Raw genomic sequence first — 12,750 nt, 5'->3', positions numbered from 1 at the left:
CAGGTTCACTGGCCCTGCCCTACCTTTCAGCTCTCAATGTATCTTTCAAATCACTCAAGCTGGTATTATTTTTATCTTATCATATGTTTAAGGCTTTGGAAAATTCCTTTTGCTTCCAACCATATAATCATATTATTATAATTTTATAATATAATAATTCTTAAAATATAATTAACATTATATTGCATGATTATATGTCAACTATAGACCATTGATTATTCAGATGCTTTGAGCATTTCTCTTATGAGCAATTTGTGTTTTCATAAAAAAATGGGCAAAATACAGAGCAAATACACCCCAGAAGAAGTTCTCTAGAGAATATATCAGTTTGCCATATGATTACTACTAGGCCCTGCTCATGCCTAAGTGAAGTATAACCAGTTCCACAGATGGCCATGATCAATTTCTTTGTGAGTGAAGGCTTTATAATCCACACTTGCTGAAGACTCCTACATGAACTTGATCTGTGGAGTACCCTACCAATTACATATATAAGGGAACACAGACAGTCCCTTTTTGTTTCATAACTCTGTCCTAGAACCTTCCTCTTGAATTGTTTTTCTGCTTGCTCAGCCAGGGTCCTTTTTACCCACCACCTGAGCTGTTGCTAGCCCTACCTTTTTCTTTCTCCCAACTCCAACTTATACTTTGGAGTCCCTGACATTAGCCAGTGAAGCCTCTAACTTTAATCCTCTTAACCCTGAATGTGATACCCTTACAGCTCCCTATATATATGTTCTTTACTCAAGCCTGGCTCTGATCACTGGTGGTACTGCTTATGTCACAGTCTCTGGCATCCTTCCATTTCAGCATCTTAATTCTCCAATAAAATATTAATCAAACCAGATATAGCTATCTATACAGTTTGCCAATTCTAATCTATTAATGTTTGATGATGAAACATTTGCTTTTTTGTTGTTAATAATATCTGGTAACATCAGGTAACTTGCTTGCTGTTAAAAACAGTCCTGGGCCAGACAGTGCTCCTTCAACTACGAAAGCAAAGTCCTTATCCATAAAATTCTCCATGTTGACATAAAAATACTTTTGAGAATGGAAATAAGTGATTATTTTCAAAAGTAAGACTAAATTCAATGTTCTCTGTCATCTTTTTTGAAAAGAATAGGACGGGGTATCTGTGCTGCAGTGTTTCAGCTTGTCTATCTGCATGTGAATTTGTACAAGTAGATCCAGAAATTTTCCATATTCAGTGGCCCTGCACCAGCATTTCATTCACACTGTATAGAAGTCCTGCAGGAAGAACTTCATAACAGCTGCTGTGGAATGTGCCGAGAAGCGTAGAGAGCTTGACTAAGCTGTTCACAACCTGGCAGCCCTTTCCTCAAAGCAAGAATAAGGACTTACATCTGAATTTTGGAAACTGTATTAAGGCAGATGACTGGGATTCACTGTTATTGCCTTCTTCACTTGTATATTTGAGAACTGTTTAAATAAATATAGTCTCTGGAAACCAACATCTTACAATTTGTTTATCCATTCAACTGTTTTGGCCTTTCTGACACTTGCCTTGAGTATGCATCTTTCCTGTCCTAAGAAACAATACATTTGGCATCCCAAATCAGAAAAGTGTACAAAGACTTACATAATTATGTTCATACCAGTGATTTTCTCTCTTCTTTAAGCTAATTCCATGTAATTTACCTGAGCTTAACATGACATGGCATGCACACAGAAAAGTATTTGCCATTTCATTGTATTACTCAAAAGAATTCTCCTGCTATCAAGGTATTCAGGAAGACAGGCACAATCATCAGAAATAATTGCTTGGTTGTTGTCTTTGGCCCATGTGAAACAAATTGTCTGAAACCCCGCCAAATCTGTTCTCCAATAACAGAGAAGGATAAAGCAAGGACCATCTTCATGTAAGATTGTTCTTCAACATCTCATCCACACTTGTGTATCAGAGACACAAGCGCTGAATAAATTTGTTGTTCTTCAGATTTTCCAGTCTGAGGAGCTCACAGATCTTTACAAAGATGAATGAGATTAACCTCACAACGTCCATGTCAAGCACTCAGTTCTGTAACTCCCATTTTGCAGATGAAGAAACAGGCCCAGAGAAATTAAGAATTCTGTCAAAGAGACTAATACATATGTGTTATATACACACTGCCACTTTCATGTCTTGACTAAGTTGGTCCAAATATAATTAAATCGTTAGACTTTCCTGGATCTGCCAAATTAATTTGGGGAAAAAAAAAAAAAAAAGCACACCAAAAAAACTTTTAGTTTTTAGATAATTCCTGTACCTAATCAGGACAAGAATCTTCTTGTAACAATTTTTATGACAGAAATTTTATGAAATGACACAAAAAGTTATACAATTATTTATTTAAGCTTGTCACCTTTCTGTCTATACTTGAAATAATCAAGGGAAATGACAAATCAAAGATATATCGCCTTTTCTTGTGAAACTGGTTAACAAAGTTTTATCTGAACTGGTTCACCACTGTTAATTTTCATCAATGGACTGTCTTCTTCTATAAATGGGTATATCTGAACAAAATGGACTAATTTAGAGCACATTTGACAATACGTTCTATCTTGGTCTTAGAATATTCTGAGCATCCCAACTTTGATATTTCAAACTGCTTTGGCATCCTAAGGAACACATTCTGGGGTTCAGGGGATCAGTGGGTTTAGACACATGAGAATTGTTATTCTGGTTTATTTTTTAGAATTTCCAGTTCATCGGGTTTTAGTGAAGTTTTGGATGGGTTTTTATTGAGTGAAACACAATAGCCATCCCATTACATAATATAACCCTGCACTTACCCTAGTTGAGTTACCTCTTTTCCTTCTTGTGCTCCAGGGACAATTTTTAGCCCCACTTTTGTTTCTTCTCTACAGTTTAAGTTTTTTTAAGCTTCCTCTGCTCATTTCTGGTCTCTGTATCTACTGCAGTTTAAAGATGATGAGACAAAAGAGTCCAAACTCAGATCAATCCACTCAGCCATGGGCCCATTCCTTTGACACACTCCCACTCAGTGTCTTCAGCCAAGTCAGTATTTGTAGCTGCCTGCAAGATACTTCTTCACAGCTGTCACATCTCTTAAAGAGGCTGCAAAACTCATTTACCAATCTTTGTATTTATGGGACTTGAGTCCCAATTCTGTGTATTGTTTGTGAAAATAATATGGAAGTAGCACTGGTCTCTTCTTCTAAGGACAGTTGTAGCTGTTTAGTGTCTCATTGTTTTGTTTGCACTACTCCAGACACAACAACCTGGTGCTGTGGGATATTGAATATCTTGAACCATAGTTAAATCAACAGTGACTAAGACCCTGGAGAATCAGTATGCTCTTAGCATAAGTTTGTAAAGTTGTTGTTCTTGCCTGTCTTCACCAGAAGTCTGATTATACTGCTGTCATAGTCACTGCTTCCCAAGTCCTGTCCAAAACTGGATTCTTCAAATGAGTATTCTATCTTCAAACTTTAATTCATTTATAAGACCAGGTTTTGTTCTGTCTGGAAAGAAAAAAAATAAAATCTGGAGTTCAGTGGCTTTCTGTTTAATCCTGTGAGTTGACCCATTTCTATAGACTATTGGGCAGGTGATAGAAACGTGTTCACAATAAATGTATGTGTCATGTGAGAATTATTTCTTCATTTATGGTATTTAATAAGTACAAAAAAGACAGAATACCTAAATGTTATGGTTTCATTTTGTTCTGTTTGCTTGTTTAATTTCTTACATTATAAAAGATTATGAAGTGCTTCTTGATATTATCAGCCAAGAGCCTGTGCCCTTATCCTATAGACAGGCTGTCTTAATTCCTTTCTGCAGGTGAGGTAATCAAGGAAACACGAGGTCCCTTTTGGCTGGTCTGGTAATAAAACTTGATGCTCAAGCATAGCAGTCTCTATAGTTCATATATCTTCCAAGAATAATTGTGCCAAGTCTTTGTGCCTATGACCATAATACTGTACCATGCTTCAGAAGCAGAACTCAAGAACTTTCTTATGTTTTCCTGCCTGAGAAGACATTTGTATATATCATGATCAAACTGCATTACATCTTGAAATGGCAACTTCACAAGAGGAGAGCAGTATGGTGACATGACAGCAGTAGAGTAAAACTCCTGTGTTCCGGAGGCTTAGGGATTATGCTGATATCTCATAAATTCAGTAGGTTTACACGTGCAAAAGTTCTGGAACTGGTACTTTTTTTTCTTTATTTAGCAAATAATACAGAAAGAACAACAGTAAAGAGCATAAGCATTGGTAAACCAAAGCACCTGAAGTGTGGAAGTGCCAAAATTACAGCACCAGCTCTGACTGTGTGCTCACATTTTATAGATGCTTGCTTCATCCCATGCATCAGGCTCATATCAACTGTGGCAAGCACTGCAAGGAGAAAGAGAGTTGTTTTGAGCTCAGTGTCTTGAACTGAAATGCAGGCAGCTGGATCCCATCCCATGTTCTGCCACAGCTCTTTTACATGGGTAGTGGATAAACATATCCATATCATAATGTGTTTGGTATCTGTCATTTTCCAGCATTTGATTTTCCAACCTTGGTATTCTTTCAGTGTTATTAAAAATGTAATGTAGTTAGCTGTAGATCATTACTCTTTTCAGGTTTACTGGTTCAACTCTGTGGGCCACTGATATACTTGTATCCACACCCACAGAAGAGATTTTCTGAAGAGTTGTTTTAAACTATTGTAGGAAGTGACTCAGGATAATTGCTAGTCTAATAAGCCATCTTGGCTTCCTGGAGTGTTTTAAAAATAAATCCTTTGCAAGAAGAGAGAATGCCTAGGAAAGAAAAGAAAAAATTATACCAGTCAAGACACTTAAATTTCATACAGTCCACATAATTTAACTCTCCTTCCAACCGAGGCTCCCCTGATGTTTGTAACACATGATGATTGCTGTTAATATGGTATATCATAGGTGGCATTTCTGTCTGCATAGTTGTCTACTGTGTGTGTATGGTTTTTTCCCCCAGGTTATATCTCTGGCTTCTTTGAAGCATCTTCACTTTAACAGTTATCAATCCAGTGTGTGTGTGAAAGAGGCCAAGAAACTGTTGTCCCACAAAGGTCTCAAAGGATCCTGGTTAACCTGAATTTGCTATATAGTTTTTGGTGGTGTTGTTTAATTCTGATATTATATATCTGCAGAACAATTTTAGTTTACAACTGTCCAAATAGTCTGGCCTACTCAATTCTCTTTGGTCTAGTTGACTGCTGCAAAGGAGTTAGAGCCTAGCCACAACTCCCTGTGTGGGACAGAGCTCACTCTTTCCTGCCTCCTCTTCTGCCAGCGGTGGAGGCAGGGTGTTCTCAGCCCATGCTGACTTCTGTGTACCCTCATGTATGAGTATTGTCCATCAAGGCTAAGGCTGTTGCTAAATTTAGTTAGGGGAGTTTAGTCAGTCCCTCAATCTCTTGAGTTCAGTCGCAGTGTACTGCAGAGATGCTGGCTTTGTAGGTCTTACTCTAACACTGCACTACTTTTAATTGGAAGCACTCCTTCATTTGTGTGAGCCTCATTCTCCCCTGAGTCTCACTTTTTGTTGACTTTGATCCTGGAGGAAACTGAGTGTAAAATGCTGTCACTTCATTGCCTACCTGTAAATACAGGTTTATCCAGTGCCACGCATTGACTATGATAAGCAGACACTTAAGATCCTCTGCATGATCGTGTGTGGCTAAAGAGACATCTCAGGTACACTGTGGTACAGCGCCAGAAAGTGCTTCTTTCCCCCTTCCTGATATGTAGGATACAATCCCTTGCATGGGACAAAGATAGCTGAGGCAGTGTCTTAGAATGATCCTTCTTGCTGGCAGATGTGTATCTGCAACACATCACCAGCTTCCCTTCCCATTGCTTAAACTGTTTACTAGCACCTGGTAAGCCATGTTACTGCTTCAGGCCTTGGAAATGAAGACATCTACTAGATCTGTAAGTGATTTCACTCTGGTCAGCACAGTGGAGAACTAAATCTGGAGGCCAAAAGTACACAGAGAATAGAATTCTGTCATGCAAAATGAAAGGAAAATCACCGGGTGGATTTAGAAACTATGGCCAAGGCTGTGTGCATCTGAGGACAAAGATAGAGCTCTCTGCATGCTTTGGTGTGTGCTACTCTTTTGAATATATGCCATAATTTTGCATTTCCTGACTTCAGTGGATTGGAAAAAAACCTGGCAGGTTCCCAAAACTGAAATATATGCAGAAATAACATTCATAGCAATATCAATGCAAGGGAAAAAACCCAGCATCCGAAACAACCTCATGCTTCAGGGTGTAAACTGATCAACTGTGGGGTTCAAGAAGGAATTTCTCATTCCTCTTTATCCCCCAGTTCTTATGTAATATTCCAGCCTACAACTGGCTGGATGTAGTGTGTTTTCCATTCTTCATGCTCTGAATCATCAGGTATCTAACCACTCCTTGAAGCAGTGTACTAGACTAGAGAGCTGAATGGTCTGTTCCACTATGGCAGCAAGAATAGTATTTTAATATGGTTTCATTTCCTTTGGTTTATTATTTTGTTATGTAGCACTGAGGAAGTGACAACTGGACTGCTATAGTTGCTCATGTAAACATGTATTGAGACTGGTTTGGATCGGAGGAGCACATGCTGTCTTGTTTTGTCAGTCATGCACTAGTGATGCAGAGGGTCTCACTCTGTTCTCTGTTTTTTAGGGCTGAGTAATGCCTATGCTTGTGTTGGTCCAGTGTACAAAGTTGATTTTCACCCTCCAAAAGTGCCTGCCTCTAGTATCTTTGGGGACAAGTACTGTTTTAAATAAATCATATTTAAAATAGATCAAATTGTGCTCCCACAAGCATACTCCCAGTCCAATGGAGAGGATTCTCCTATATAGGAAACAGGAGTACACATTGCCTGCAGGTAGGATCTTTGTGCTCTTCGTATCATAGTCTTGTGTTCTAAAAAGGGCTCCTGTTGCATCTTGTGGAAGTGAGTCTTATGTGATTCAGTGCAGAGGTTATGAATATACAATGACACAACTGGCTATTCTTCCTTTCATTTCCATAAAGAAATGCAACAGGTTCATAGAGATATTGTCTTAATCTGCAGTAACTGGAATGTTGTAGCACTTCTGACGGGTTGGATGTTTCTACCTTAAAAACTATACGTTAAGAGGCATATCCCTTCTGGACAGAAATGAAATGTGCTACTGGACAGAGGTTAATAGCAGCTTCCACTGTCATTGTCCATATCATGTATGGGTAAACAAGAGCATTTCAGTCTCTTTGCATTTCAATCTTGCTGCAAAGTCTTCTGAAAAAAAAGAAATCCCATTTGTGCTTGGGTCACACTGAAGACAGGCTGTAGTTATTCATGCTTTACTTCTGTGTGATAGTGAGGATTTCCATTTCCTCCTTTTCCACTCTCTAGGGAGAAGATGTGATATAATCCTATAAATTAAACAGAGAAAGCAGGAGTCATGGATAGCCATCTTATCTTCAGCAAACACCAGGATCCTTTACTGTGCTTCAGAGAGTTTATCAACCACAGGAGCTGAGTCAATGAAAGCTGGTGGGAGGTGAAACTACCCATAAGAAACAACTCTGGTGTCCTACAGAGAAGCCCTGAATCTACCCTTCAGAGTTCCCTGCAGGTATCTGTGGGACAGCCTGCCAACAGGTAACAACGTAACTCCAGGTTTGATCTTTAATAAGAGTAGTATGCAGCATGGCAGGGTGGGGACTCATGCCCTGAATTATCGTTGCTGATCTTAAGTAGACAAGTGGCAAATCTGATAGCCAGAGGGGACAACAATGCCAGTTGTTCAATACCTGGCTTGCATTGTCAAAACTGGGTTCTTTTTATTGTTTTTCACTATATATGAAAAAATTTTACTTCCTTTGCTTGACAGAATACTGCTTTGGGGCTGGGAATATTTTCTTGTTCCTGCATCTGCCAGATTCTTAGACTCATCTTTTAAGTATAAAGGTGGAAATCTTTTCAGAGAGACACCATTTTCTTCTGGAATTTATCTCAAGGCTTTTGATCATAGTGATGATATGGCAATGTATGTGGCTAGCTGCCATTAGAAAATTGTCAGAGCAAACTCGATTTTAAGCCTTTTGGAGTTGATCAGATGATTTTTATTGATTTAAAAGAGCTCTGGCTCATGCCCAAAGGTGATGACGGTAGAGTAGAAAAGAGAAAGCATATGTGTAGGAAAAAACTAATCCATACAGCCCCAGATGGTAAATTTTCTCTGCCAGTAAGTGGCACAGAAAAGAAGCTTGGCTTTACATTTTGAAATAGCACTCACATCTCCAAAAGTGGTACCAACACACATACTTCTTATAACTGTTTACAAATGGAAATGATGGGGTATAAAAAAGAATAACAGTTGCTTATAATAGCAGCACATTTGTAGACTCCTCCAGAAAATGTTGAATAAATTTTGAACTTCTTAAAAAGGTCTGTCTGCAATCAGGCAAGGCTCACTCAAGGACTTTCAACATATACCACTTCAGACCTCAGTTTCCTCATCTCTCAGATGGGACTACTGATACTTACAGGCTTATAGCCAAGCTCAGCTCTTAAATGCAAAACAAAGAGGTCCTATCAGTCCAAATTTATCATCACTTGCCACAGCAGGATTATACCATGATAGCATTTCACTCTTCAAGTACTGCTTAACATTAATGTTAATACTTCTGCTTCAGTTTTTGCTGTAGCATCTCTTTTCTGTGTAACACTGTAAGTGGCTTTCACAGCAGGTAAAATGTGTCATACTGTACAGTTCCAAAGAAATAATAGAAATAGAGATGCAGATAGGCACAGTATAATAGACATCAAAGATCAAATGAATTTTCTGAGCTGGTATTCATCTGAGATGAGACACTTCTAGAAGGTGTTTTGAAGCTAGGACAGAAGCAGGCCCACATGCCTGGGAAAACAGTCCAGCTGGAAGGGGTTAGTGCAAAACTGAAAGAGGATGTGGACAAGATGCTTGGAAGGGCTGTTTCACTCCTGCTTTAGTTAAAACCAGTCAAAGCCTGGACACAGGAGAGGGCTGTGGGCTAGGAGTGTATGTGTGAGACCTCTTTGCCAGGCTTGATTCGAAAACTGTTTAGGCACGGCTGAGAGACTGGAAAATACTGCTTTCCAAATTGGGACTTTCATGACAGATAGTTACATCCTGGGTGTGGATATAATATACCATGGGCAGAAAAATACAGGGATTGTCTTTTGCCAGGGACTTATACAACCACATCTGTAGTTTCCCACCATTTCCTCCCTGACCTCCCCTTGGAGGGGTTTTCTATCCAAAAGTGTAAAAATTACAAATCCCGAAAAACTGCAATATGGGCTGTACCTAGAGAAACTTTTAGATCGTTCATTCCATAAATACCTCTTAGAGGCTGTCTGACGTCAGAGGATTTGGAGAGAGAGGCTGGTCTGAAAGTGAAAACAGCAGCAGTTCCAGTCTCACTACAACAGCACAGCCAGCGAGAGGAGCAGCACAGGCATTTCACTGTGTGGATTACAGGACTGCAGAACAGGGAGGAACTGCGCAGAGACACAGGCACTACACTGTAAGTGCAGCTGCTGCAGCAAATCTTCTTGTGTTTTTGCTTGTTTTCAAGAGCAAATCCCTGCAAGTACCACTTCTCTTTCTTTTATTTTCTTTTTTTTTTCTCCTCTGAAATATCCTGAAGCCAGCTTGGCAGAACACAGGATTCAGGTTTAGCTTGATTGCTTCTCCCAAAGGTATGCAGAAGGGCTGATGGTACAGGCTTTTGCACTCTTCTGTATGTGGATGGGGGTGACAAGGGATGAAGGAGGTCAAAGGAGAGAAGAGGGAGGGAAGGATGTATCTTTGGAAGACTATAAAATTAACTGAAATTCAGCTCCTTCATATTCTGGTAGCAGGACAGCAAAGTCCCAAATAAGCCGTAGGCAAAGCCCAACTTCCTTAGGCAACTCCACAATGCAGGATTTCTTTTTTAACTCTTTAATCCCTTGTCATATTGTGCAGCAAGCAGTTCCTCTTTCCTTATGAGGATCACAGGCAATTTCCTAGCTCCCTGACAACGAAGTCCTGTCCCACTCTGTTTGCCAGGCTACTGACAATAACAGATGCTAACATAAGTATGGGGTGTTGCTTGCTAAATCTGACAAATTTAGCACCTTGAGCCTCTACTCGATTGATACTAAGGGCTCTCCAAAGAACCCACTGGTTCTGCAGAGGGGAGAGGCATCTCTCATCCAAAAACTAGCTGTAACAGGGTCATACATGAAGGATGCAGCTACTAAAAGAAGAATCTCCCTGTGAAAAACCTGCACAGGCACTGCTAGAGACACATGGTGTAAGTGCCAAGGAAGGATAGTGATTCTTAATAATTTTTATTTTTTTTTAAACTTCAGCAGTCCAGAGATTCCCAAGCCTACTCCATAAAAAGCTGGTGTTTTCAGTGAGGCACTCAGCTGGTTTTATTTACAATTAAAATTCAGTGCTGCATTCATGTAATTAACCTTACCTCCCCCACCTCACAGCTGGATGTCCCTTCTTCATTCCCTGACTAGAGGTGGGAGCAGTTCTGGGGACAGCTGTGGGGGCAGCTGTCCTCTTCATTGGCATCTTCTCTAATGAGACCGCTGACAGAAACAGCCCATCTCCCCAGGCAGGTGGAAGAGTTTGGTGCCTCCTGTGTGAAGCTGACATATTTAGCCAGCACTTATAACTTTAGAAAGCTCTTTGCCAGTGAGAGGGTGGTTGGTCTGTGCAGTTGCTCAAGGAGGGATGACGCCCTTGAACATAAACACAAAGCTGGGCTGAGAAGCAGGAGCTATGTGAATTGCACAATATAATGCACTGTGCTGTTAGTAATTGGCTTCAACCAACAAGCAGTCACAAGAAACACTGTTGCGAGTCAGCGCTCCCTGGGCTGAGTTGTTTTGGTAATGGAATAAGTTTGCAAATACTTTCCTTCTTGAGGGTGGCAGAGTGGGTTGCTGGGGCAGGGAAAAGGGAGAAAAGGAGGAAAGGTGAGGATTGTGAGGAGGGAGTTTTGCAGGGATCTCCCCTGGAAAATGAAAGTGAGCAAGTCTAGGTAGCTATGCTGAAAGCAACTGCTGGTTGATGTAACCAGTGTGCTGGCTAATGTAATGGAAGTAGCTTCACTGGGCAGGTGTTCAAGGTCTAATCCCCACTAAGGGATGCCATGCCATGCCATGCAAAGCAAAGCAAACTAGGCTGAGCTGGAGAAAAAGCAACCGTACTGACAGCACATGTAAGGGAGCCTCTGTTCTCAGAGCCAGATCCTGCAGGAACGTACTTTGGAAGTGAAGCCTCCAGACTTGGAAGGAATCGGTTTGGGATCTGGGCTTCTTTACCATGACATATCAGAATCCTTTTCCTCTCCCCCATTTATTTCTTATTTGATTTTGTTTCCAGTAGCCTAGCAGCTCCTTTTCCAAGAAGCTGCTTTATTTTCTTAGCAACAGCCTAATCACATTGGTTGGCAATATGAAAGAAAAAAAATCCTTAAGAAATGTAGTAAGTTGTTAGAAGCATATATGCCCCAATAAAAGCTTGAGAGCTGTCACAGCCAAGGCAAGTGTCTGGGAGACACAGACACTTTTACCTGGTTCAGCAGCTAGTCTGTCTGAAGTGCATTGGGCAATACAGAACTAATATATACAAAACTGAGAGGGTGAGAAGAGGAACTAAGGAGGTGATAATTCCCAATTTGGGGTGTTTTAAGCTGACTGCTTCTTTTCTGTCTCATGATTCCTCTCTCTGTCCTCCAGCTCAGCATCCCACTAGTGAGCAACACTACCTGCAGGGGTTTGCAAGTCTGGAAGTTCCTTGTGGGCTGTTAGTTGTGGTTCAGGGGGAAAGTTGCACACTGAGTGGAAGGGTAGGAGGAGGAATGAGGAAGGAGATGCTGATCTGGCAGGAGTTCAGTTTAGTGTCTCGTGAGAATGCATGGGTCATCACTCAACATCCTTGAATTTGGATGAGGTTATACCAGCCAGGAAATTGCTAGTTATTCTACTGGAGGACACTGACCCTGAAAGCAAGAGAAAAAAACACGTTATGGACAGGGCAGACATCTTTTCAGTTTTGCTTTGTGAAACAGAAAGGAATTCCCTGTTGGAGCTTATGACAGTCACAGTGCAAACTTGAGGTTTTAAAAGTCCATATTATGTGTTACAAAGTGCAGTCTCATGGTTTCACAGAGCTGAGTAAGCAAATTCTCTGGATATTCTAGTGGCCTTACCACACTGTATCACTTTTCTGCTGCTATCGCTGCTGTTTTTTTCAGTTGTGCTCCTTATGTGTAATGGAGATCATTCTGTTCATCTTGAAATCAGCTGTAAAAATTTTTCTTACCAAGTCCAGACGTGGCATGCACTGACTGTATTTTATTGGCAGGGAGGCACAGCAAGAGTTGAACAGCATCTTGAAGGCATCTCCCAGATAGTTTGGTTTTGCTCCATCTGCGTTAGTTGACATAAAATTCCCCCAAGGTCCAATGGAATCCCAGAAACCCATCTAGTCCCTCCAGGCCAGCTATCTGACCTAGCGATTGAGCAATCAGGGGACACCATTTCCTGACACTTAGGGGAAGGATGTGTGGGAGGTTTGGCTCTCAGTGCTTTAGTTGCTGTGAATTTTCAAACCTGGGTCAGTCCTATGGAGATCTGACCCTCTTTCCCTTCCCTGCCCCTGCAGCCCCCAGGCAAGCACAGCATGTTCCTAAATGAAAAGAAAGCTGACTG

Source organism: Haliaeetus leucocephalus, unplaced genomic scaffold (assembly GCF_000737465.1).
Source record: "Haliaeetus leucocephalus isolate CR32 unplaced genomic scaffold, Haliaeetus_leucocephalus-4.0 Scaffold752, whole genome shotgun sequence".
Classification (NCBI taxonomy): Eukaryota; Metazoa; Chordata; class Aves; order Accipitriformes; family Accipitridae; genus Haliaeetus; species Haliaeetus leucocephalus.
Note: the sequence above shows the minus strand (reverse complement) of the source record.